Source organism: Meriones unguiculatus, chromosome 5, assembly GCF_030254825.1.
Source record: "Meriones unguiculatus strain TT.TT164.6M chromosome 5, Bangor_MerUng_6.1, whole genome shotgun sequence".
Lineage (NCBI taxonomy): Eukaryota > Metazoa > Chordata > Mammalia > Rodentia > Muridae > Meriones > Meriones unguiculatus.
The window spans coordinates 6291045-6315077 of record NC_083353.1 but is presented as its reverse complement, the minus strand read 5'-3'; positions in this window follow the sequence as shown (position 1 = coordinate 6315077).

The window sequence follows — 24033 nt, the reverse complement described above, 5'->3', positions numbered from 1 at the left end:
GACCGACCCTACCGGTGTGACTATGCCTTTTACCACAAGGATCACTCTGCTGCTCATCTTTTTTTTTTTTTTTTTTTCAATGCAGTTTATTCAGGAACCTTGAACAATCATCTGACCCTGGGGAAAGCCAGCCCACAGCATAAATAGCCTCTGGGTAGCCAACCCAGGCGTGCCACGTGGGCAATGCAGATAGGTCCACATACATGGAAGCAAGCCAGATCCTCGGCCTTAGTCAAATGTGGAATTGTTCGTGACAGAGAGCACTCACCATCGGGAAGGTGGAAGGCAGAAACCAGCTCCATCTTTAAGGCATAGCATTCCGCAGCTCTCTACAGTTCCCCCTTTTTGTTTTAGACGCATCAGGCAAGAGTAGAGGTCTGATCTCTGATATTAGAAATAAATTGGGACTTTGTACCGATGTTCATTTAGGTGTCATCCACCCAAAGAGCATCAGACCCGTCCCTATACCTTTTTCTCAGAGGCGGGACCTGGGGCATCAACCCGCATGTAACCAGACATGCTCATCTCTGGGTCCAAAGCAGCTGACCCTGAGTGCAGTGCTTAGCCTCACATCCTGAGCGTAACATTTTTGCTTTTTATGGTATCCAACCATGCTTGGGGAGAATGTCCTGCTTCAATGGCTGTAAAGGCCTGAATGATCATGGCTGCATTACACTGTTGTGAGACTCTAATCTTGCATATATACCACAGGCAAACCAAGGAGACCAACACCAGAAGGCCTGCTAACTTAACTCGCTGCAATGGTTGGCTGTAATTCACTCCACTGCATTCACCTGAGAAGAGCATTGTCGCAGGCATGTCCATGGTCCTTGTTTTAAGTTAATTGGTGTGGGAAGACTCTCCAGCCTGTAGGACTAGAATTCCCTGGGATCTGTGAAATGTCTAAGCTGGGAAATAGAGCTAATCGCAATAAAGCAAGTAAGCAAGGATGCACGCATTCCTTTCTCTCTGCTCTTACCCTGGGTGTGGTGTCCTCGCTGAAGTTCCTGCCTCCTTGATTTCCTGCTTTAATAAACTGTTACCCAGAATTATTGCCTGTTGTAGGGATATTTATCACAGCAACAGAGATGAAACTAGACTACACGCCAATGCCCAAGCTGCCTCAGAATCACCACATTTTCGTTTTTATGTGGCCGGTATTTTGGAACATTTGGATATTTCTAATCCTACTGGATAGGACTGCATATTCTTCATGTCTATCTTCAGAACGTAAAATATGTGGGCATTGGTTCAGCAGTGAGCTCAGTTCTTGTTTCTAATGAATGGATCACTGAACTTACTCTTCTTGTGTCCAGATGCCTTTCCAAATTCTGTGATCTTTGTGACTGTGAGATATTTTCCCTACTTGGAACACCGAACACATTTTTATTTGTTGAGGACAGAAGTCTTTGCTGTACTTGTTACCCTATGACACCATGTTTAATTTTCCCTGTGGGGACTTCATACTTTATACCAGGTAAAGTCTATTGCTAGCCAGTGTGGTGGAGCATGCCTGTAACTGTAGTACTCACAGAGACCGAGGCAGGCCATCTCTGTGAGTTTGAGGCTAGCCTAGTCTACCAAGAGAGTCCAGGAAAGCCAAGGCTACACAGAGAAACCCTGTCTCAAACAAACAAAGTTTATTGCTACAGCCTGAGATATATTTGTTTGTTTGTTTGTTTTTGAATCTGTCTAAAGGAATAATACAAATGCAAAAGAAGAATGAACAAACCGTATATAATAATCAGAAATCAGGCCCAAAAGACAATGTGCTGTGTCCATGCAACCGTTCAAGAAAGGCAAATGATAACATCACGGCAATTGCTTCAAAGTGATCAGAACTGGGTTAATAACTCCCAGCCTCTTCCATATTGCTTCTTTTCCTAACTTTAGTACAAATATGTGTTTTGCAGTAATCACTGCCACCTAATAACATTCTTGTAATTAGAATCTTGCCTTTACTTCTGAACTTCTCTATCCTTATGATCTCCTTCAGAGAAGGAAGCATATAAATAAAATAGAGATTATTTCAGAGTAAAGGGGGCCAATATTATGAGCTAAGACTAGATAGCACCATTCATTACTGGTGCTTTAAAATTATTAGTGAATCATATGCACTACTTATTTAATCTCTTATAAAATTACTGAAACTTACTAAAAGTAATTTTTTGAGATTTTCAGATTATTTGGATATTTTGATGTTTGATGTTTTGATGTTTCTACATGTATAAGTATATACATACTTACATATAAAACATATGCTCAAATTCTAGGCATTTTCAATGTCAATTAAATATATAAAATATTATATAATAAGAAGAAATAAGTTTTTGCTCTTGAAAACTATAATTTATAAACACTGACTAAGATTTTTGGATGAAAATATTCAAAATAAGCCAGTAGCATTTAATTTTTCTTTTCTTTTTTTTTTTACTAGCAGGGAATGCAAGAATTTCTTTTGTGTGTTGTTAATTCACTAATTAAAAAATTATTAATGATTTTACTTAATAAACATTATTGGAAACATACCTTTCAGGAAGAATGTATTCACAATCTAATAAATTTTATTTCCTTCTGTAGTACAAAAACAATATGATTCAACTTAAAAAAAACCTGAAGACAATGAAGAAAATGAAAGTGGTGTGTGAAATTCTAGTCTCTTGAATATATCCTACAGGTGTAGAGTAATTTGAAATGCCATTTAAGTAGTCACCTAGATAATCTTTCTTTTTTTTTTCTTTAATGTTTTTGAATTTCTTAAATAAATTATAAAGTAGTAAGATACTTCTGAGTTCTACAAATCTTTATGGATATTAGGTTTATCTAATTTAATTAAGATAATCTAAAGTACATTATTTTTTTAATGTCTAAATTTTTATTACATGTATTTATTGTGTGGATATGTGTGCCATACTATAGGTGCCGAGGTCAGAGGATATGTGGCACGAGTTGGTTTTCTCCTTTTGCTTTCTGCGTATTAGAGATGGAATTCAGGTCATCTGACTTGGTAGCAATCACCTTTACCTGCTGAACATTTGCAGAATCAAAGATGCATTATTTTAACAGGAGCTTTAGTCAGTACTTCTGGAGACATTTAAAAGTTCAAAACTAGTACTACATAGAATAGTATAGACTAAAATATTTATTGCATTTTCCAGCTAACAATGTGTCCACAGACTATTACAAAATTCTTGCCAATTTGTGTTTCCTCTTCCCCCTCCAGTAGGCATTGATACTCATGCTTGGCAGAGTCTCTAGGCAGATTCCTTCCTTCCATCTTTGCTTGGCAACCACGTGTTCGTGTTCTTTCCACTTCTTGCCTTACAATGGCCTGGAGACTGTGATTTGAATTCACAGTGATCACTTGCATTCTGCAAAAATGAGAGCAGAGACGTCTCCACTCACTTCTTTAGAGAGAATGTGTTTAAGGACTCTTATTTCTTGGTAGCACACAAGTAGTATACGTTGGTCAGCATTAAAAAAAAAAAATCTGTATTTCTAAACTAACAAAAGACTCTCCACCAGCAAATTTGCTGCTAGAAAAATGCAGCTTCAACTAATAGATTCCAAGTCTTAAAAGTGGCCTAAATGAAAATTTGGTAGTACTTTCCCTTCTATACGGTATGACTACATTCTAAAACAGAAATTGTAAAAAGTAGCAAAGTCTCAAAGTCCTCAATTCAGGAATGCCTCAAGTCAAATGCATGACGAATATCAACACAAGTGGACACATAAATTGTAATTTTAAGGCAAGGTTTATACATTACTTATCATTTAAAAACTGCTACATACTAGTTATCAACAATGCTAAAGCTATAAATATTTGATAATGATCTGGTAAAGTCTCACATCATGGCTAATCTTGGTTGTCAGCTTGACTACATTTGAAATCAACTAAAACTAAACAGCTGGACACACAATTGAAATGTTTCTTGACTAAATTATAGGAGTTCGGAAGACATCTTAAGACTAGACCACACCTCCTAGTGGCAGATTTCATAAAACACAAGGGAAAAAAAAGAGAGTTTTGTCTTTTGCTTTCTTACCTTCACTCTCACTGGCAAGTTCATTTACCCTGCTCCTAAGGCACTCTTACTGGCATTAGAACTTATGGGATTTCAAGATAGATTGACTATCAGCTTAGATATCTAGTCTTATGGATTGAACAACTATCAGAATCAGGAGACAACCATTATTGGACTACCCGGACCACAGCCTGTAAGCAAGCCACTTTAAAGATATATATATTTGCAAATACATGTATTTGTGTATATATTTACACACACACACATATACGTTCTACCAGTTATTTTCTTCAAGAAAACCCTAAAACACATGGTAAAGAGTAAAGTTTTAAATTTAAAATTAGAATACTACAATAACCAATGAAATAATTAAATAATATAATAACCATAACAATCTCAAGGCTTGTGGAGGTAATTGAGTTGATGAAATGTTGGTGAGCTAAGTGTGAAGACTTGAGTTCCAATTCCTATAATACACGTGAAAACCCTGGCATGGATTTGTGTACTTATATACTAGTGCTAAGGAAATAGATGCAGATGGATCCCCATGGTGCACTAGCTGTTAATCAAACTAAATAAAGGAGAAAATGTTCAGTGTAAGACTTCATCACACACAAAAAAATAAGTTTGAGGGTAATTAAAAGTGACAGCCAGTGTTCATTTCTAACCACCACAGGCGAACATTTGCATGTGTTTATGCACTCTTTTACATGCATACATGTAAAATCACACACACAACAGTTAACAATTAATATATAAATATCTTATAGGCTACACTCAAACAAAATGAGAATGGCAAAGGGCTTAATCAACAAACATGAAGACATTAATATCAATTGTGTATATGAACAATAAAGAGGAAGCTGTTTGGAAAATTGTATAGATTCTTGAAGGACTTTGGAGAGATAATAGAGCAAATAAGCTCTATGTCCTCAGACATTCTGAAGAGGAAATGGAGGGATGCTCAGCGGCTGAGAGCACTTCCTGCTCTTCTAGAAGACCAGAGTTTACTTCACAGCTCCCATATCAGGTGGCTTACAACTACCTAAAACTCTAGCTCCACAGAAAAGGACATTCCCTTCACATACAAACGCACATACACATACAAACACAAGTTAAAAAAATAAATCTTTAAAGAGAAATTTTAGAAAGAACAGAAAAACACAGAAAGAATAGAAAACACTGCAAAAGAAATGGATCAAAATCCCAAACATGACCAAAAAAAAGCCACAAACTTATTGATTCAATCCAAATAGACACATTCAGACAAATTCCTGCCCAGGGACAACTGCTGAAAATGAAGAAAAACTGTCATAAAAGCAGCCATCAAGACTTGATTCCATACCTATCACTACATCTGAACAATTCAAGTGACAGCTGTCTTCTCATTAGACACCGTGTGGTCCAGAGGGAAGTGACATACAAATTTTCCAGAGATAAAGGAAAAGAATGTCAACATAGCAAACCCTTTCAGGAAAATGTACTTCAGAAGCCAAGGTGAAATGAAGCCCTGCACACATACAGAAAAAAAAAAAAGAAGAAGAAGAATTCTTCACAAGCAAAATGTCTTCAGAACACAAAGTACATAATCTGAGAAGGAAATGATGAAAGAGTGAAGCCAGATGATAAGGCCTCAAGGCCTCAGTCAAGAGCAATAGATACAGTCAATACAGGCTTTTCTATTCAGAGTAGTTTTAAATCATTTTTGATGCTAGAACACTAAACGTCATAGTTACTCCCTGCTATTGTAATAAAATGCTCTGAAACAAAGCAACTAAAGGGGGAAGGGTGGGTTGGTGTTACAGCTCCGGGAGGCTACAGTTCAGCATAATGAGATAAACAAGGCTGCAGGCAGGGGAGCAAGCTTCAGCGTGGAGGGTTAGCTGCTCATACTGCATCCAAGGCCAGGAAGGAAAAATGAACAGAAATTGCAGATAGCACATTATACTCTTTGCCCGCCACCATGACACACTACCTCTTTTGATGCCCTTACAAGTGCTACTACAATCTTCCTAAATAGCGATACTAGTTGGGGAACAAACATTCAAGCATGAGCCTATTATGGCCATTTCAAATTCAAACTACAGAAAGAGCCAGAAGTATCTGATAAATTCTTGCTGTTGGTAGAGGCAACTTTTAAGCAAAGTATAAGTAAGGATGTAAATGTCCTGAGGGTGATAAAATTCAACATAAAATGGTAAATAATATAATGTGTTGAGTTTATAATTCATTTTTATCAATTCATTTTAAGCATCTAAACACTGCTTTTTCAACCCAAGTTCTTTAACTTTTTGCTGGCTCATTTTTGTCACCTTGACACAAGCATAGGTCTATCTGAGAAAAGGAAACTTTTAAATAAAAAATAAAAAAAGCTGCTATGGACATGGTTGAGCAAATGTCCTTGTTGTATACATGAGCATATTTTCAATATATTCCTAGGAATGGTGTAGCTGTCTTGAGGAAACACTATTCATTATTGTCTGAGAAAGCTCCAGATTGATTTCCAAAGTGTATGTACAAGTTCACATTCCCACCAGCAACGGAGAAGGGTTCCCCTTTCTCCACATCCTTTATAGCATGTTTTGTCATCTGAGTTTTTCATTTTAGCCATTCTGGTGGATGTAAGGTAAAAACTCAGGGTCGTTTTGATTTGCAATTCCCTGGTGAATAAAGATTTTGAACATTTAAATGTTTCTCTGCCATTTGATATTGCCTAACTGAGAAATATGTTTAGCTCTGTACCCAATTTTTTAATTGGATTACTTGATTTGTTGCCTTTTATTTCTTAAGTTCTTCAGCCCTCTGTCAGATATAGGGTTGGTGAAGATCCTTTCCCAGTCTGTAGTCAGTTTTTTTTTTTTCCTGACAGTGTCCTTTGCTTTACAGAAGCTTTTCAGTTTCATGAGGTCCCATTTATTGATTGTTGATTTTAGATCCTATGTTGTAGATATTCTGTTCAGGAAGTTGTCTCCTGTGCCAATGAGCTCAAGGCCCTTCCCCACTTTTTCTTCTAATAGCTTTATTGTGTCTGGTTTTATGTTAAAGTCATTGATCCACTTGGACTTTAGTTTTGTGGAGGGTGATAAGTATAGATATATTTGCATTTTTCTACATGTAGACCTCCAGTTATACCAACACCATTTGTTGTAGATGCAGTCTTTTTTTTTTCTCACTCTGTGGTTTTGGTTTCTTTGGAAAAAATCAAGTATCCATATGTGTATGGGTTTATGAATGCCAGAATCTGGAAATAACCCAGATGTCCCTGAGCTGAGGAATGAATACATAAATTGTTGTACATTTACACAGTGAAATACTACTCAGCAATTAAAAACAAGGAAATTATGAAATTTTCAGGCAAATGGTAGGAACTAGAAAAGATCATCTTGAGTGAGGTATCCCAGAAACAGAAAGACACACACAGTATATACTCATTTATAAGCAGATATTAGCCATATAATATAAGGTGAACATACTAAAATTTGAACACCTAGAGAAGCTAAACAAGAAGGAGGACCCTGGGTAAGATGATCAATCCTCACTCAGAAAGGCAAACGGGAGAGACATAGGAAGTGGGAGAAAACAGGGAACAGGACAGTAGCCTACCACAGAGGGACTCTGAAAGACTCTACCCAGAAGGGTATCAAAGCAGATGCTGAAACTCATAGCCAAATATTGGACAGAGTGCAGGGAATCTTATGAAAGAAGGGGAAGATAGAAAGACCTGGAGAGGACAGGAAAGAGAGCAACAGAACCAAAAAAAATCTTATTTATGAGGTCTTTCTGAGACTGATACTCCAACCAAGGACCATGCATGGAGATGACCTAGAACCCCTGCACAGATGTAACCAATTACAGCTCAGTCTTCAAGTGGGTACCCTAAAAATGGGAACAGGGACTGTCTCTGACATGAACTCAGAGGCTAGCTTTTTGATCACCTCTCCCTGATGGAGCTAGCAGAGGAAGACAATGCAGCCGGTCCTGATTTAGACTGGATAGGCTAGGGTCAATGGGAAGGGAATGAGGACCACCATATCAGTAGACTCAGGGAGAGGCAAGGGAAGAGAAGAAGGCTGAAGGGTGAGATTGGGAAGAGCAGCGAGAGGGAGATACAGCTGGGATAGAAGTAAATAAACTGTAATTAATAAAAATAAATTAATTAAAAATTTTAAAACAAAACTTCCAGAAAAGAGCCAGTACACAAGTCAATAGGACATTTTCTTGATTAATGATTGATTTCGGAAAGCCCCACTAAGTGAAGGCAAAGGCTCAAATGGGCATGTAATTTTCAAAGATATAAGATAACAGGCTGAGTAAGCCCTGACAAAGAATCTTGTAAGCAGTACTTCTCCATGCCCTCCACCTTAATGTTTGCATTTAGAGTTCCGCCTTAAGGTCCTTTCCTATCCTTCCTCAGCGATCTACTACAACAGCAAACTGAAATAAACTCTTTCCTCCCCAAGTGGCTTTTGATCATAGTGTTTTATCACAGCAATAGAAACCCATGCCTGATGTCAAGCTGTACTACAGAGCAATAATAATGAAAACTGCATGGTACTGGCATAGAAACTGAATGGTGGCTCAATGGACTCAAACAGAAGGCCCAGACATAAATCCACACACTTATGGATACTTCATTTTTTTTTTTTTTTTTTTACAAAGAAGCCAAAACCGTTCAATAGAAAAAAAGACAGCATCTTCAACAAATGGTGGTGGTCCAACTGGATGTCTACATGAAGAAAAATAAAAATAGATCCATATTTATCACCCTGCAAAAAACTAAAGTCCTAGTGGATCAAATACCACAACATAAAACCAGACACACTATATCGGTTAGAAGAAAAAGTTGGGATGAGCCTTGAATTCATTGGCACAGGATACAACTTCCTGAACAGAACACCAAACAGCAAAGGCTTTAAGAGCAACAATCAATAAATGGGACCTCATGAAATTGAAAAGCTTCTGTAAAGCAAAAGACACTGTTGTCAGAACAAAACGAAAGCCTACAGACTGGGAAAGAATCTTCACCTATATCTGACAGAGGGTTGATATCTAGAATATATAAAGAACTAAAGAAGTTAAAAAGCAACAAAACAAGTAATCCAATTAAAAAATCAGTTATGGAGCTAAACAGAGAATTTGCTGTAGAGGAATATCGAATGGCAGAGAAACACTGAAAGAAATGCTCAACCTCCTTAGTCATCAGGAAGATGCAAATCAAAACAACCCTGAGATTTCACCTTACACCCATAAGAATGGCTAAGATTAAAAATTCCAGTGACAACACATACTGAAGAGGTTGTGAAGAAAGGGGAACCCTCCTCCATTGCCAGTGGGAATATAAACTCGTACAACCATTCTGAAAATCAATCTGGCTATCTCTCAGACAATTAGGAATAATGCTACCTCAAGGTCCATCTATACCACCTCTAGGCATATATCCAAAACATGCTAAAGTACACAACAAGTACATTTGCTCAACCATGTTCAAGGCAGCTTTATTTGTAATAGATAGAACCTGGAAACAACCCATATGTCCCTCAAAGGAGGAATGGATACAGAAATTGTGGTACACTTACACAATGGAATACTACACAGCAATTAAAAAACAAGGAAATCCTTCTTCTGATTTCAAGCCTTGGTTGGAATATCAGTCTCAGGAAAGACCCCAGTGTTCAGATTTGCCTTTCTGGATAGGAATTGAGCATTTTAGCAAGAGTCCTCCCTCTTCTTTAGGTGTACAGATTTTAGTAGGTTTATCAAATATTATATGTCTATATGAGTGAGTACATACTGTGTGCATCTTTCTGCTTCTGGGACAGCTCACTCAGGATGATCTTTTCCAGATCCCACCATTTACCTGCAAATTTCATGATTTCCTTGTTTTTTTTTTTATTGCTGAGTAATATTCTATTGTGTAGATAAACCACAATTTGTGCATCCATTCCTCCACTGAGGGGCATCTGGGCTGTTTCCATCTTTTGGCTATTACAAATAAAGCTGCTACAAACATGGTTGAGCAAATGTCCTTATTGTGTACTTGAGAATCTTTTGGATATATGCCTAGGAGTGGTATAGCTGGATCTTGAGGAAGCGCTATTTCTAGTTGTCTGAGAAAGAACCAGATTGCTTTCCAGAGTGTTTGTACAAGTTTACATTCAGAGGACCTCTGAAATCTCTGCCCTGCAGAATATCAATGTAGATGCTGAGACTTATGGGCAACCTTTGGGCAGAGCACAGGGAATCTTAGGAAAGAAGTGGGAAACAGTACGATCTGGAAAGGACAGGAACTCCACAAGGAGAGCAACCAAACCAAAAAATCTGAACACTGGGGTCTTTCCTGAGACTGATATTCCAACCAAGGACTATGCATAGAGATAACCTAAGACCCCTGTACAGATGTAGCCCATGGCAGTTCTGTATCCAAGTGGGTTCCATTGTAATAGGAACAGGGACTGTCTCTGACATGAACTGATTGGCCTGCTCTTTAATTACCTCCCCCTGAGGGGGAAGCAGCATTACCAGGCCACAGAAGAAGACAACGCAGCTACTCCTGATGAGACCTAATTGACTAGGATCAGAAGGAAGGAAAAGAAGTCTTCCCCTATCAGTGGACTTGGGGAGGGGCATGCATGCAGAGGGTGGAGGAAGGGAGGGATTGGGACTGGAGGAGGGAGAGAACCACAGGGGGAATACAAAATGAATAAAGTGTAATTAATAAAGAAAAAAAAAACAAGGAAATCATGAAATTAGCAGGCAAATGTTGGGATCTATCAAAGGTCATCCTGATTGAGGTATCTCAGAAGCAGAAAGATTCACATGGTATATACTCACTTATAAGTGGATACAAGACCTAAAGATATGATAAACATACTAAAATCTATACACTTAAAGAAGCTAAACAAGAAAGAGGACCAAAGGTAAGATGATCAATCAATCCTCATTTAGAAAGACAAATGGGAGGCCATTGGAAGTAGGAAAAAAACAAGAAGCAGGACAGGAGCCTATCCTAGAGGGCCTCTGAAAGACTCCACCTAGCAGTGTATCAAAGCAGATACTGAGACTCATACAAAACTTTGGGCAGAGTGTAGGGAAACATATGAAAGAAGGGGGAGTTAGTAAGGCCTGGAGAGGACAGGAGCCTCACAAGAGCCAAATATATCTGGGCACAGGGGTCTTTCTGAGACTGATTCTCCAACCAAAGACCATACATAGATATAATCTAGAATCCTTGCTCAGACGTAGCCCATGGCAGTTCAGTATCCAAGTGGGTACCCTAGTAAAGGGAACAAGGACTGTCTGTGACATGAACTCAGTGGCTGGCTTTTTTACCCTCCCCTCACTTCCACCAAAGGAGGCACAGTCTTGCTAAACCAAAGTGGAAGACATTACAGCCAGTCCTGTTGAGATAGAAAGGTGAGATGGAAGGGGAGGAGGACCCCCCCCATCAATGGACTTAGAAAGGGGCAGGAAGGAGTGAGGGTGGAATTGGTAGGGAATGAGAGAGGGGGCTACAGCTGGGATAGAAATTAAATGAACTGTAATTAATATAAAAAAACTAGAAAATTAATTTAAAAAAGAAGCACAATGACAAACTTCATAAGTGCCAACATGTACCAAGTGTAGTTTATTTATCCAAAATGCACTTATTTATTTATTTATTTATCTATCTATCTATCTATCTATCTATTTATCCATTCATTCATTCATTCATTCATTTATTCATTTTTGGAGTCCTGGGCATAGAACCCACTGAACTGTATTCCACCTTCTCTGAACTTGATATTTATGCTGCTAATCTAGAAAAACATTAAGCTGAATGTTGCTTTTTCCTTTCTCCCCTTAATCTTTTCTATTTATTCAGGAATGTAAATGTAGACATTATCTGGGTGATTTGGAATTCTAAAGATATTAAGTATTCTGATAAGTTTTAAAAATAATCCCATTTACATTGTTGATCTGAATCATCTGTTACACTATGAAGACTGTGATAGCCTGAGGTTTTGACAATAACAAAAGGAATAAAAGAACCTCTGTTCTTCAAGAGTTATTTGGATCACTTTCTTCACTCTCTAGACTGACTCACTTTTAAGTGTCCTATAGATTTTAAATAATAAATAAACTTACGACTAAGAAAAAAGGTCCACTTTAATGACTTCTATTCTTAAACTAAAATCCTTTAAGAATAAATTTCTCTCATTCTCTGAAATCATAATCTGTAAAAATCCAATTCTTGTGAAAATGATTGAAAACAGTTATTTTAGAGACTAACTCGAAGTATGTCACCACTTTTTCAAGTAATAGAAAAAGTATACTTTGCTTATTAACACACACCGGGGCCTAGGAAGGAGGCTCAGTAGTAAAAGACAGAGGCTGCTCTTGCAGAGGTCCTGGGTTTGGTACTGAGCACCCACATGATTGCTCACAACCTTTTGTTCCTCCAGTTCCTGGGGGACTGATTCCTCTCTTGACATCTGTGGGCACTGGATGCACATGGAAAACATATATACACCTAGGCACACATAAACTAAAATAAATAGGTATCAACATGCACTGGCATTTGCCATAAAGAGTTTTGCTTGTGAATATTTACTTTTCTGAAATAAAAAATATTAGTTTAACAAAATACGTCCCATGTTTTTCATGAGGGAACTTGCCCTATGAGTGATTCTGGTTTTTCCTATTAGGACACTTTCAGAGGATGCCAGTGAATCAGAGAGTAAGTAATGCCTTGACATACAACAGATTATGGCACTCAATGATTTTGTGTTGGAATTAAAATATCTACTTGGCAATGCAAACCAATAGTACATCAAAGCTATCTATGGTGAAAATTTATATCTAATATCTACAGATGAAACAACCTAGTTTCAAACCCTTCAGACAGAAAACTGATTTGATTGGATCAGATTTGAATTTTGAGAAAATACAATATGTGATGCTAGCAGTTCTGTTGAGCAATCAAAAGACGTTAGATTAATTAATGACAAAATTGTGTGAATATAATCATATCTTTGGTGGCCTGCCCAAATAAACCTTACATTTGGTTTAATTTGATAAAGTCACACAGAGATGTCACTTACTGCTTACCAGATGTCTGATTGACTTTTGCAAAATGGAATTATCAGCCAATTATAGAGAAGTTTACTATTCAACCTTCAAAAAAGAACAGAGATGACTGATTCAAAATATTCCTAAAATGAATGAAGATTTCAATGAGCTCAAATCCTCAGGTAGCAGACGCTCTATATACTTGTTTTTATTGCTTTGCCTACAAAATGTTGGTCATTAAAGAGAGGGAATCCATTTACTTTTTACTAAACATGAAAACAACCATGACCAAAAACAGACCCAAAGAAAAGATGGTATTACAGGAAGTAATTTAAATACAAGCAATAAAGAAACTCTCATCATTCATTCAAAGTGACAGCTTATTCAATTAAATTGCTCAAATAATGAATGCACATGCCCATGACTGGTTTACAATTTCTCCTAATTTTGAAGCAATGCATATTAGTTGTTATGGATATATTTGTGCTTCCTATCTGTTTGCTTAGTTACTTTCTACCCACTTGAACTATACAGTTGACTTGAGTGGTGTTATTGTGATGTTTTTCTAAAATTTTATATTTTATTTTAATTGTCATAAATTTTTTTATTGATTTTTTAACAAAACAAAAATACAGGTTTAAAAATACGATGGCACTGTTGGTTACCTATGAGGTTAAAAAAAATTAATAAGTTTGTAACATTCTTATGAACCACGTTCTCAATTTCACAAAACATTCACAGCCCTGTCACCAACATCTAGATTAATAACTGGAAATACTGCCAATTGCACTACACCAAGAGTACCTGCCCCTCACATGACAGATCTTCCTTTTCAAACTAACTGCTATCCAGAAGTTTGCTGCTAAATAATACTTTTCATATTTTTGTTTGTTTCAATGAAATTAAATTTTAATGGTTCTGAGACTTGCCTGACTCTTGTTTCATATGCAGGTATGTTTCTCTTGTACCTGTTTTACAGCTTTATGGATACAGTATATGTATGCATACTGTGTTTATCTTTACTTTATTACTTTATAAGTGTATGTGTGTCCTTTATGTGTGATGGATATGCAGATGTGGAGGACAAATGAAGGTGTCAAATCCTCTCAGCTGGAGTTACAAGTGGCTTTGAACTGATCTAGTTGAATTCTGGTAGAGAAAAAATTGCCTAACTGGGGAATCTCCCTGAATGATGTTACATTCCTGTGAGGCACAGCCTGGATAGAATTAAAAGTGGGGAATGGAAAAAGAATATCACGATAAATATTCAGTCTCTCTGCTTGCTAGTTATCATAACAGGCACTTCTGTTCTACCACAGCTTACTCAACGCAGTAGACCAAAGCGTCTGAAAACAAGAGTCAAAATCAGTTGGTACTTTTGTCATAGTGGTTAAAGTCTAAATATATGTAACTTCTCAGCCAGCTCCTAAGCCTTCAAGTTATTCTACTTGTTTTTGTTTGCTTGTTTTGTTTTTTTCAGGTAAGCTTTCTCTAACCAACCTCATTAAATACCTTATTATTTCACTCTAAAATGTGGCTTTAACCTCTCTCACATATCTCAAAATGTTTGTAATATGTGCTTATATGCTTTCCTCGTTTGTACATGCTACCTATGTTTCTTTTTTCTTTGAATTTTTATTTTATTTTACATTAATTATAGTTTATTCACACCTTATCCCAGATATAGCTACCTCCCTCATTACCTCCCAACCCCACCGCCCCTCCCTCATTTCCTTTCATGCCCTTCTCCAAGTCCACTGATAAGGGAGGATGTCCTCCCACTCCATTTGACCTTAGTCTATCAGGTCTCAGTCTCATCAGGACTGGCTGCATTGTCCTCATCTCTGGCCTAATAAGGCTGCTTTCCACTCAGGGGAAGGTGATCAAAGAGCCAACCACTGAGTTCATGTCAGAGACAGTCTCTGTTCCCATTACTAGGAGACCCACTTGGAGACTGAGTTACCATGGGCTACATCTATGCATGGGTTCTAGGTTATCTCCACGCATGGTACTTAGTTGGAGTATTAGTCTCAGAAAAGACACCTGGGCCCAGATTTCTTGGTTCTGTTGCTCTCCTTGTGGAGGTCATGTCCCCTCCAGGTCTTTCTATCTTCACATGTTTTCATAAGATTCCATGCACTTTGCCCAAAGTTGGGCTATGAGTCTCAGCATCTGCTTTGATACCCTGCTGGTTAGAGTCTTTCAGAGGCTATCTGTGGTACGCTCCTGTCCTGTTCCTTGTTTTCTTCCTTTTCCTATGTCTGTCCTGTTTGCTTTTCTAAGTGAGGATTGAACATCTTACCCAAGGTCCTCCTTCTTGCTTAGCTTCTTTAGGTGTACAAATTTTAGTATGTTTACCCTATGTTATATGTCTACTATCCACTTACAAGTGAACATATACTGTGTGTGTCTTTCTGCTTCTGGGATACCTCACTTGGGATGATCTTTTCTGATTCCCACCATTTGCCTGCAAATTTCATGATATTCTTGTTTTTAATTGCTGAGTAGTATTCCATTGTGTAAATGTACACAATTTCTGTATCCATTCCTCAGTTGAAGGACATCTGGGTTGGTTCCAGGTTCTGGCTATTATGAATAAAGCTGCTATGGACATGGTTGAACAAATGATCTTGTTGTATACTTTAGCATATTTTGGATATATGCCTAGGAGTGCTATAGCTGGATGTTCAGGAAGCACTGTTCCTGATTGTCTGATAAAGCACAAGATTGATTTCCCCACAGATACAAAACGGTATAAATTATCCCTTATATCCTATCATACCATCATGGCTTAAACAAGAACTCAATGACAATAAAAATAGCAAAAAGCCTACATACACATGGAAACTAAACAACTCTTTACTCAATGACAGCTTGGTCATGGAAGAAATTAGAGTCTTTGTAAAATTCAATGAAAATGAAGACATAGCTTATCCAAAGTTATGGGACACAATGAAAGCAGTGGGAATAGAAAAGTTCATAGCACTAAGCACCTCCTGAAAGAAGTTGTACACATCTCATATAAGCAACTTAATGGCACACCTAAAAGCCTTAGGAAGAAAAAAAGAAGCAGACACATCCAAGAAGAGTAGAAAATTGGAAATTGTCTTAGAGCTGAAATCAATCAATTAGAAAAAAATAAAACTATTCAAAGAATCAATGAGACCAAGAGCTGGTTCTTTGAGAAAAATGAACAAGATAGAGAAACAGTTAGCCAAACTAACTAAAAGACAGAGAGAAATTATCCAAGTCAGCAAAATCAGAAATAAAAAGGGGGACATAACTATAGACACTAAGGAAATCCAAACAATCATTAGGTCTTACTACAAAAGCCTATACACACAATTTGAAAATCTAAATGAAATGGACAATTTTCTTGATAGATTCATTTACCAAAATTAAATCAAGATCAGGTAAATAGACTGAATAGTCTTATATCCCCCAAGGAAATATAAGCAGTCATCAAAATCTCCCTTCTAACGAAAGCTCAGGGCCAGATGGTTTCAGCACAGAATTCTACCAGACCTTCAGAGAAGAGCTAACTCCAATTTTCTTCAAACTATGTCACAAAGTAGAAACAGAAGGAACTTCACTAGACTCATTCTATGAAGCCACAGTCACCTTGATATCTAAACCACACAAAGACCCCCAAAAAATAGAACTTCAGATCTGTCTCTCTTATGAATATTAATGCAAAAATACTCAATAAAAATACTTGCAAACCAAATCAAAGACCACATAAAAGATATCATCCACCGTGACCAAGCAGGCCTCATCCCATTCATGGAAGGGTGATTCAGTATAATCAATGTAATCCACCATATAAACAAACTGAAGGAGCAAAACCATATGATCCTCTCCATAGACACTGAAAAGGCAATTGACAAAAATCTAACACCATTCACATTTAAAGTCTTGGAGATTAGAGGTACAAGGCACATGCTTAAACATAGTAAAGACAATATACAGCAAGCCTGTAGCCAACACTAAACTAAACAGAGAGAAATTTAAATCTTTCCCACTGAAATCAGGGGCAAGGCAAGGCTGCCCACTCTCTCCATATCTCTTCAACATAGTACTTGATGTCCTAGCTAGAACAATAAGACAACTAAAGGAGATCAAGATGATACAAATTGGAAAGGAATAAGTCAAATATCACTTTTTGCAGATAATATGATAGTATATCTGAATGGCCCCAAAGTTTCAACCAGAGAATTTCTTCAGCTGATAAACATCTTAGCAATGTGGATGGATACAAAATTACCTAAAAAAATTAGTAGCCCTCTTTTATATGAAAGAGAAATGGCTGAGAAAGAAATTAGGGAATAGCACCCTTCACAATAACCACAAATAACCTAAAGTACCATGGTGTGACTCTAACCAAGCAAGTGAAAGACCTGTTTGAAAAAAAAAAAAAAAAAAAAAAACATCAAGTCTCTGAAGAAAGAAATTGAAGAAGAGATCAGAAGATGGAAAGATCTCCCATACTCATGGATCAGTAGAATTAACATAGTGAAAATGACCATCCTGCCAAAAGCAATCTACAGATTCAGTGCAATACCCATCAACATACCAATACAATTCTGTACTTGAAAGAACTATTTTCAACTTCATTTGGAAAAACAAAAGACCCAGAATTGTCAAAACGATCCTATACAACAACAGATCATCTGGAGGTGTCTCCATCCTAGATCTCAAGCTGTACTACAGATTAATAGTAATTAAAAAAAAAAACTTCATGGTACTGACATAGAAACAGAATATTGGATCAATGGAATTGAAGACCCAGGAATGAACACACATACCTACAGATACTTGATTTTTGACAAAGAAGAAAAAACATACAATGGAAGAAAGACAGCATCTTCAACAAATTGTCTTGGTCTCACTGGATGTCTTCATGTAGAAAAATGCAAATAGATCCATATTTATCACCCTGCACAAAATTAAAGCCCAAGTGGATCAAAGACCTAAACATAAAACCAGACACACTAAACCTGTTAGAAGAAAACATGGGGAAGAACCTTGAAAGAATTGGCACAGGAGAAAATTTCCTGCAAAGAACACCAACAGCACAGGCTCTAAGAGCAACAATCAATAAATGGGATCTCATGAAACTGAAAACCTTCTGTAAAGCAATGGACACTGTCATCACAACAAAACGACAGCCTACAGACTGGGAAAGGATCTTCACCAACCTGATATCTAACATAGGGATAATATCCAGAATATATAAAGAACTCAAGAAGTTAATCAGCAACAAATCAAGTAATCCAATTAAAAATGGGATACAGAGCTAAACAGAGAGTCCTGGTAAAGGAATATATAATGGCAGAGAAACACTTAAAGAAATACTCAACCTCCTTAGTCATCAGGGAAATGCAAATCAAAAGGACCCTGAGATTTCACCTTACATCCATCAGAACGGATAAGATCAAAAACTCAAGTGACAATACATGCTGGAGAGGATGTGGAGAAAGGGAACCCCTACCCCATTACCTGTTTTTCCCTTTGAATATTCAAGAGCATTTTCTCTTTTTAAATTAATTTTGAAAAGATTTGTTTCATTTCTAAATCGTGTGTGTGTATGTATGTGTGTGTTTGTGAGTGTTCTGTATGTATGTGTGTATGTGTTCTTGTGTGGGTTTTGGAATCTGAGTACCTGTGGGGGTCAGAGGTATTGGATCTCCTGGAGTGGGAGTTACACAGTGCGTGCTGTGTTCACAGGGTGCTGGGAACTGATGTCATGTCACCTGTAAAAGCAGAAGAGCTCTTGTTCACTATACCATCTCACCAGTATTTCCATTCACCTGCCTAAGATATTCATCAATGAGATCTAAGCTGACGTAACATACTGAATTTCTAAAGTCCATGTTATCCAACTTTTTCTATAATCTATATTATTTTACTCAAAATTAGTTCTAATCCTATTGGAAAATATTTCATGTGTTCTCTTGGATATATTTCTTTTTTTGTTGCGAAGTAGCCAAGCGTATTACATACAATTTTGTGTTATTACTGGAGTCTACAAAATGACTCATTAATAAATTATGACTGCTTCCATTGCTCTAATGAAGTATTCAAGTAATGTATATTATAGGACATTTTCTGGTAGCGGAGAAAGTTGGTATTGGGGATTTGGGGTAATTATTTATAAACTTTTGAAGTGAGGTGAAGTATTGAACATAAAAATAATTTAATAGATTTCTAAGTGCATGAAAGTGAATGTTCACTTACTTGTCTTTTTTTTTTCTTCACAAAATGATGATTTGCTGACATGCACACAGAGCTAGTGAAAACCTTTCTAGTTGTAATTAGAATAAATTCCTTTTATGGGCCTTATATCTTACTCTGGTGATTATACTATGTCAATTTTTGATCTTGTAGTTCTGAAGGTCATTTGGAACTAATATTCATTTAGTGAGAATAAATATGACTTAGGCATTAACCAGAAAAAAAGCATTGACCTTGAGTCCAGCTGGAAATCAAGTCATGTGCAATGTCAAGGGTAAATGTTTGTAGTTGTAAAATAAGGACAATAACAAAAAAAAATTCAGCTTCTGGGTGTAGATTAATTTGACTGTTCATTATTTAAAAAACAAGAAAACCCTTTTGTTGCATTTAGCATTTATTTATTTATTGTGTGCAGGTGTATGTACACAGAGGAATACATGCATGAGTCATGAGTCTCTTTCAATACATGATTACAAGGGTCTCAGGTGGTCAGTCTCAGTGGCAAGAGACTTTACCAAGTAAGCACATCTTTTATCCAAGAAAATTCTTTGAATTGTATAGTTAATCACCTGTATAGAAACATGTAAGGGTCATTTTAAGACATGTAGTATCAGGTTAAGTTATCATTAAGAAATTGTCATAGTTTATCAGGTATCTTCAGGACTGGCTTCAAAGATGAAAGAGGAGGAGGTCCTCCCCTATCAGTGGACTTGGAAAGGGGCAGGGAGGAGATGAGGAAGGGAGGGTGGGATTGGGAGGGAATGAGGGAGCAGGATACAGCTGGGATACAAAGTAAATAAACTGTAATTAATATCAAAAAATAAAAAAAGTAAAAAAATAAAAAAGTAAAAAGTAAGAATAATAATTAAAAAAAGAAATTGTTCTAAATGTCAGAGTCAGGCCCTGGTCCCCTTACTAGTGAATGCACTTGGAAACTAGCTACTTCTTCTGAGTAGGGGGCTAGGTCCTCTCTATGCATAGTCCTTGGTTGGGGTTTCAGTCTTGCAGGCCAACCTGCATCCAGTTTTTTTGGCTCTGTTGGTATCCTTGTGGGAGTTCCTCTCCCCTCCAGGTCTCTCTTTCTCCCACTTCTTCGATAAGGTTTCCTGACCTCTGCCCACATTGAGAATCTGGCTATGATTCTCAGCATCTGCTTCCATACCCTGATGGGTAGAGTCTTTCAGAGGTCCCCCGTGCAAGGCTCCTTTTTTGTTCCTTGTCTTCTACTCCAGATATCTATCTTGTTTGCCTTTCTGAATGAAGATTTACCATCTTCACTAAGGTCCTCTTTGTTATTTAGCTTTCTTAGGAATATACATTTTAGTATGTTTAACTTATATTATAAGGCTAAGGTACACTTATAAGAGAGTATATACCATATTGTCTTTCTGCTTCTGGGATACCTCACTTAGTTTGATCTTTTCTAGTCCCCACCATTTGCCTGCAATTTTCATGATTTCCTTGTTTTTAATTGCTGAGTAGTATTTCATTGTGTAAATGTACCACAATTTCTGAATCCATTCCTCCATTGAGGGACATCTAGGTTGTTTCCAGATTCTGGTTATTATGAATAAAGCTGATATGAACATAGTTGAGCAAATGTCCTTATTGAATGGTAGAGCCTCTTTAGGGTATATGCCCAGGAGTGGTACAGCTGGATCATTAGGTAGCACTATTCCTAATTTTCTGAGAAATTGCCAGATTGATTGTACAAGTTTACATTCCTACCAGCAATGGAGGAGGGTTTCCCTTTCTCTACAAACTCTCCAGCATGTGTTATCACTTAAGTTTTTGATCTCACGCCTATTCTGATGGGTGTTAGGTGGAATCTCATGGTGCTTTGGATTTGCATTTTTCCGAAGGAAATGACTAAGGACATTGGTCTAAAAATTTCATTATTTCCTTCTTTTTAATTGCTAAGTAGAATTCCATTGTGTAATTGCACCATACTTTCTATAATTGGCCAGCTCTTTGATTGCCTCCTCCTCGAGGTGCAGCCTTGCCAGGCCACAAGGAAGATGATGCAGCCAGTCCTGATGAGACCAGATAGGCTAGGGTCAGATAGAAGGGGAGGAAGACCACCCCTATTAAGGGAGTAGGGAAGAGCAGAGGGGGAGCAGAGGGAGGGGTGGTGGGAATTGGAGGATATGAGGGAGGTAGCTACAGCAGGGATTCAAAGTGAATAAACTGTGATAAATATAATATATATTATACATATATATATATTTTACATATATATTATATTTTTTAAAGAAGTTGTTCTAAAGCCCACATTCCAAAGTGTATTGGAATGTAAACTCCATTGTGAGGATGGAAATGACAGGCAGACTTCTCATTTTATTTATTTATTTATTTATTTATTTATTTATTTATTTATTTTTAATTTTATTTTTCTTTTTAGTTACATTTTGTTAACTCTGTGTCCCAGCTGTATCCCGCTCCCACATTCCCTCCCCAACCCCACACTCCCTCCCTGGTCTCCTCCCTGCCCCTTTCCAAGTCCACTGATAGGAGAAGACCTCCTCCCCTTTCATTTGACCCTGTTTTATCAGGTATCTTCAGGGCTGGCTGCAAAGCCCTCTCTGTGGCCTAACAGGACTGCTCCTCCCCTGGGGGGTGGAGGGTCAAAGAGCCAGTCATTGAGTTCCTGTTAGAAATAGTCCCTGTTCCCCTTACTTTGGAAAACTACTTGGTTACTGAGCTACCACAGGCCACATCCGAGCAGAAGTTCTAGGTTATATCCATAGATGGTCGTTGGTTGAGTGTCAGTCTCAGAAAAGACCCTGTGCCCAGATATATTTGGTCCTTGTAGAGCTCCTATCCTTTCCATATCATACTAACTCCCCTTCTTTCATATGATTCCCTGCACTCTGCCGAGGGTTTGGTTATGAGTCTTAGTATCTGCTTTGAAAACACTGCTAGGTAGAGTCTTTCAGATGCCTTTTGCAGTAGACTCCTGTCATACGTTCAATGCACATCCCATTTGTCTTTCTAAATGAGGATTGATCATCTTCGCCTGTGTCCACTTTCTTGATTATCTTCTTTAGGTGTGTAGATTTCATTATGTTTATCATATCTTGTAGGTCTATATAAGCGAGTATATACCATGTGTGTCTTTCTCCTTCTGGGATACTTCACTCAGAATGATCTTTTCTAGATCCCACCACTTGCCTGCAAATTTCATGATTTCCTCCTTTTTGATTGCTGAGTAGTATTCCATTGTGTAAAAATACCACGATTTCTGTATCCATTCCTCCGTTGATGGACATCTGGGTTGTTTCCAAGTTCTGGCTATTACAAATAAAGTTGCTACAAACATGGTTGAACAAATGTCCTTGTTGTGTACTTGAGAAAATTTTGGGTATATGCCTAGGAGTGGTATAGCTGGGTCTTGAGGTAGCACTACTCCTAGTTGTCCAGACTTCTCTTTTATTACTTTCCCTATTTATCTTTTTCCTTCCTATGGCAAAACATCTAATAAAACTTAACAAAGAAAGTTTGCTTCTGTTGTCACCACCAAGGAGGAGTAGCCCTTGTTGCTTGTTCATTATATGACATTCACAAGTGCAAAGCATAAAGAGATGGGTCTGGTGAGTCGCTCACTTTATCCCTTGCCATTTTCATTCAGTTTGATTTCCCAGGCCAGGACATGGTATGGTCTACATCAATTGCTCAACTTGTCTGGAACACAGTCACTGACATTCCACGGACATGCCCCTGGGAATTTTAAGTCCAGTCTATCTGGGAATGATGATTCCGCCATCACAGGTGGTGTCTCTGGTCTTTTAATATTTTTAGAAGTATTTCTCTGTTCTTATGAAACAGTTTAAAGGAAACAAAGTTATATTTTCATTCTTTTAGTTACTCGCCTGACTCACTGTATTTTTCACCACCTACATTATTTTTTGTCACCCAATATTACCCTATCTTTGTCTCCTTTCTAGATTTATAGACTTTATGCACACTTATATCTGTTTATATGCATCCATGTACATGTACATTAAACGTTAACCTCCACATATGGAAAATTACATTTTTTGTTTATTTCTGATTTTAAATCAGTTCATTTAATTTTACTGTTGAATTCCATTGTTGATTTCCATTTTATACGCTTGAATATTATAAAAAGCAGAAGAGATCAATACTATTTATTCATGAAAATGAATTTATATTCAGTTGATATAAATTTTTAAACACTATTTAATTGTTGCTCCTTAAATACTTTCATATATTTTACTTATATTTAACCTTTTCTGTGGGGTACTTGATACAAAAATTTAAGAGAGAATAAAAATTGAACACAATCAAATATGTCTTTTAAAATACTTTCAACACATTGTCAGAAAACTTCAAGATTTTACTTTGTTTTCCTGTTATTGCTTTTCTGTAGAGAATGGGAGAGATATGGATGAGAAGGAAAATTGGTATTTCTATTAAATTCTTCATCAATATAAGGAAAATGTTTCCAAGTTTTAAAATACCAATGAAAAAGCCAATTTCGTAATTGTACACAAATTTTTGTATATCCGTTTTCAGTATAGTATTCATGATATTTGTCATATTATGTCTATGAAATCATCTTTCTTCACTGTCCAATTGAATATTCATCATTATGTAATCCTGTGAAATAGGACACAGTTGTAACAGACTATTTTCTTTACATTATGCAGTGCCTATTTTTAATGCAAGCACAAGAGAAATTGATGCACATACAAACTCATTATAC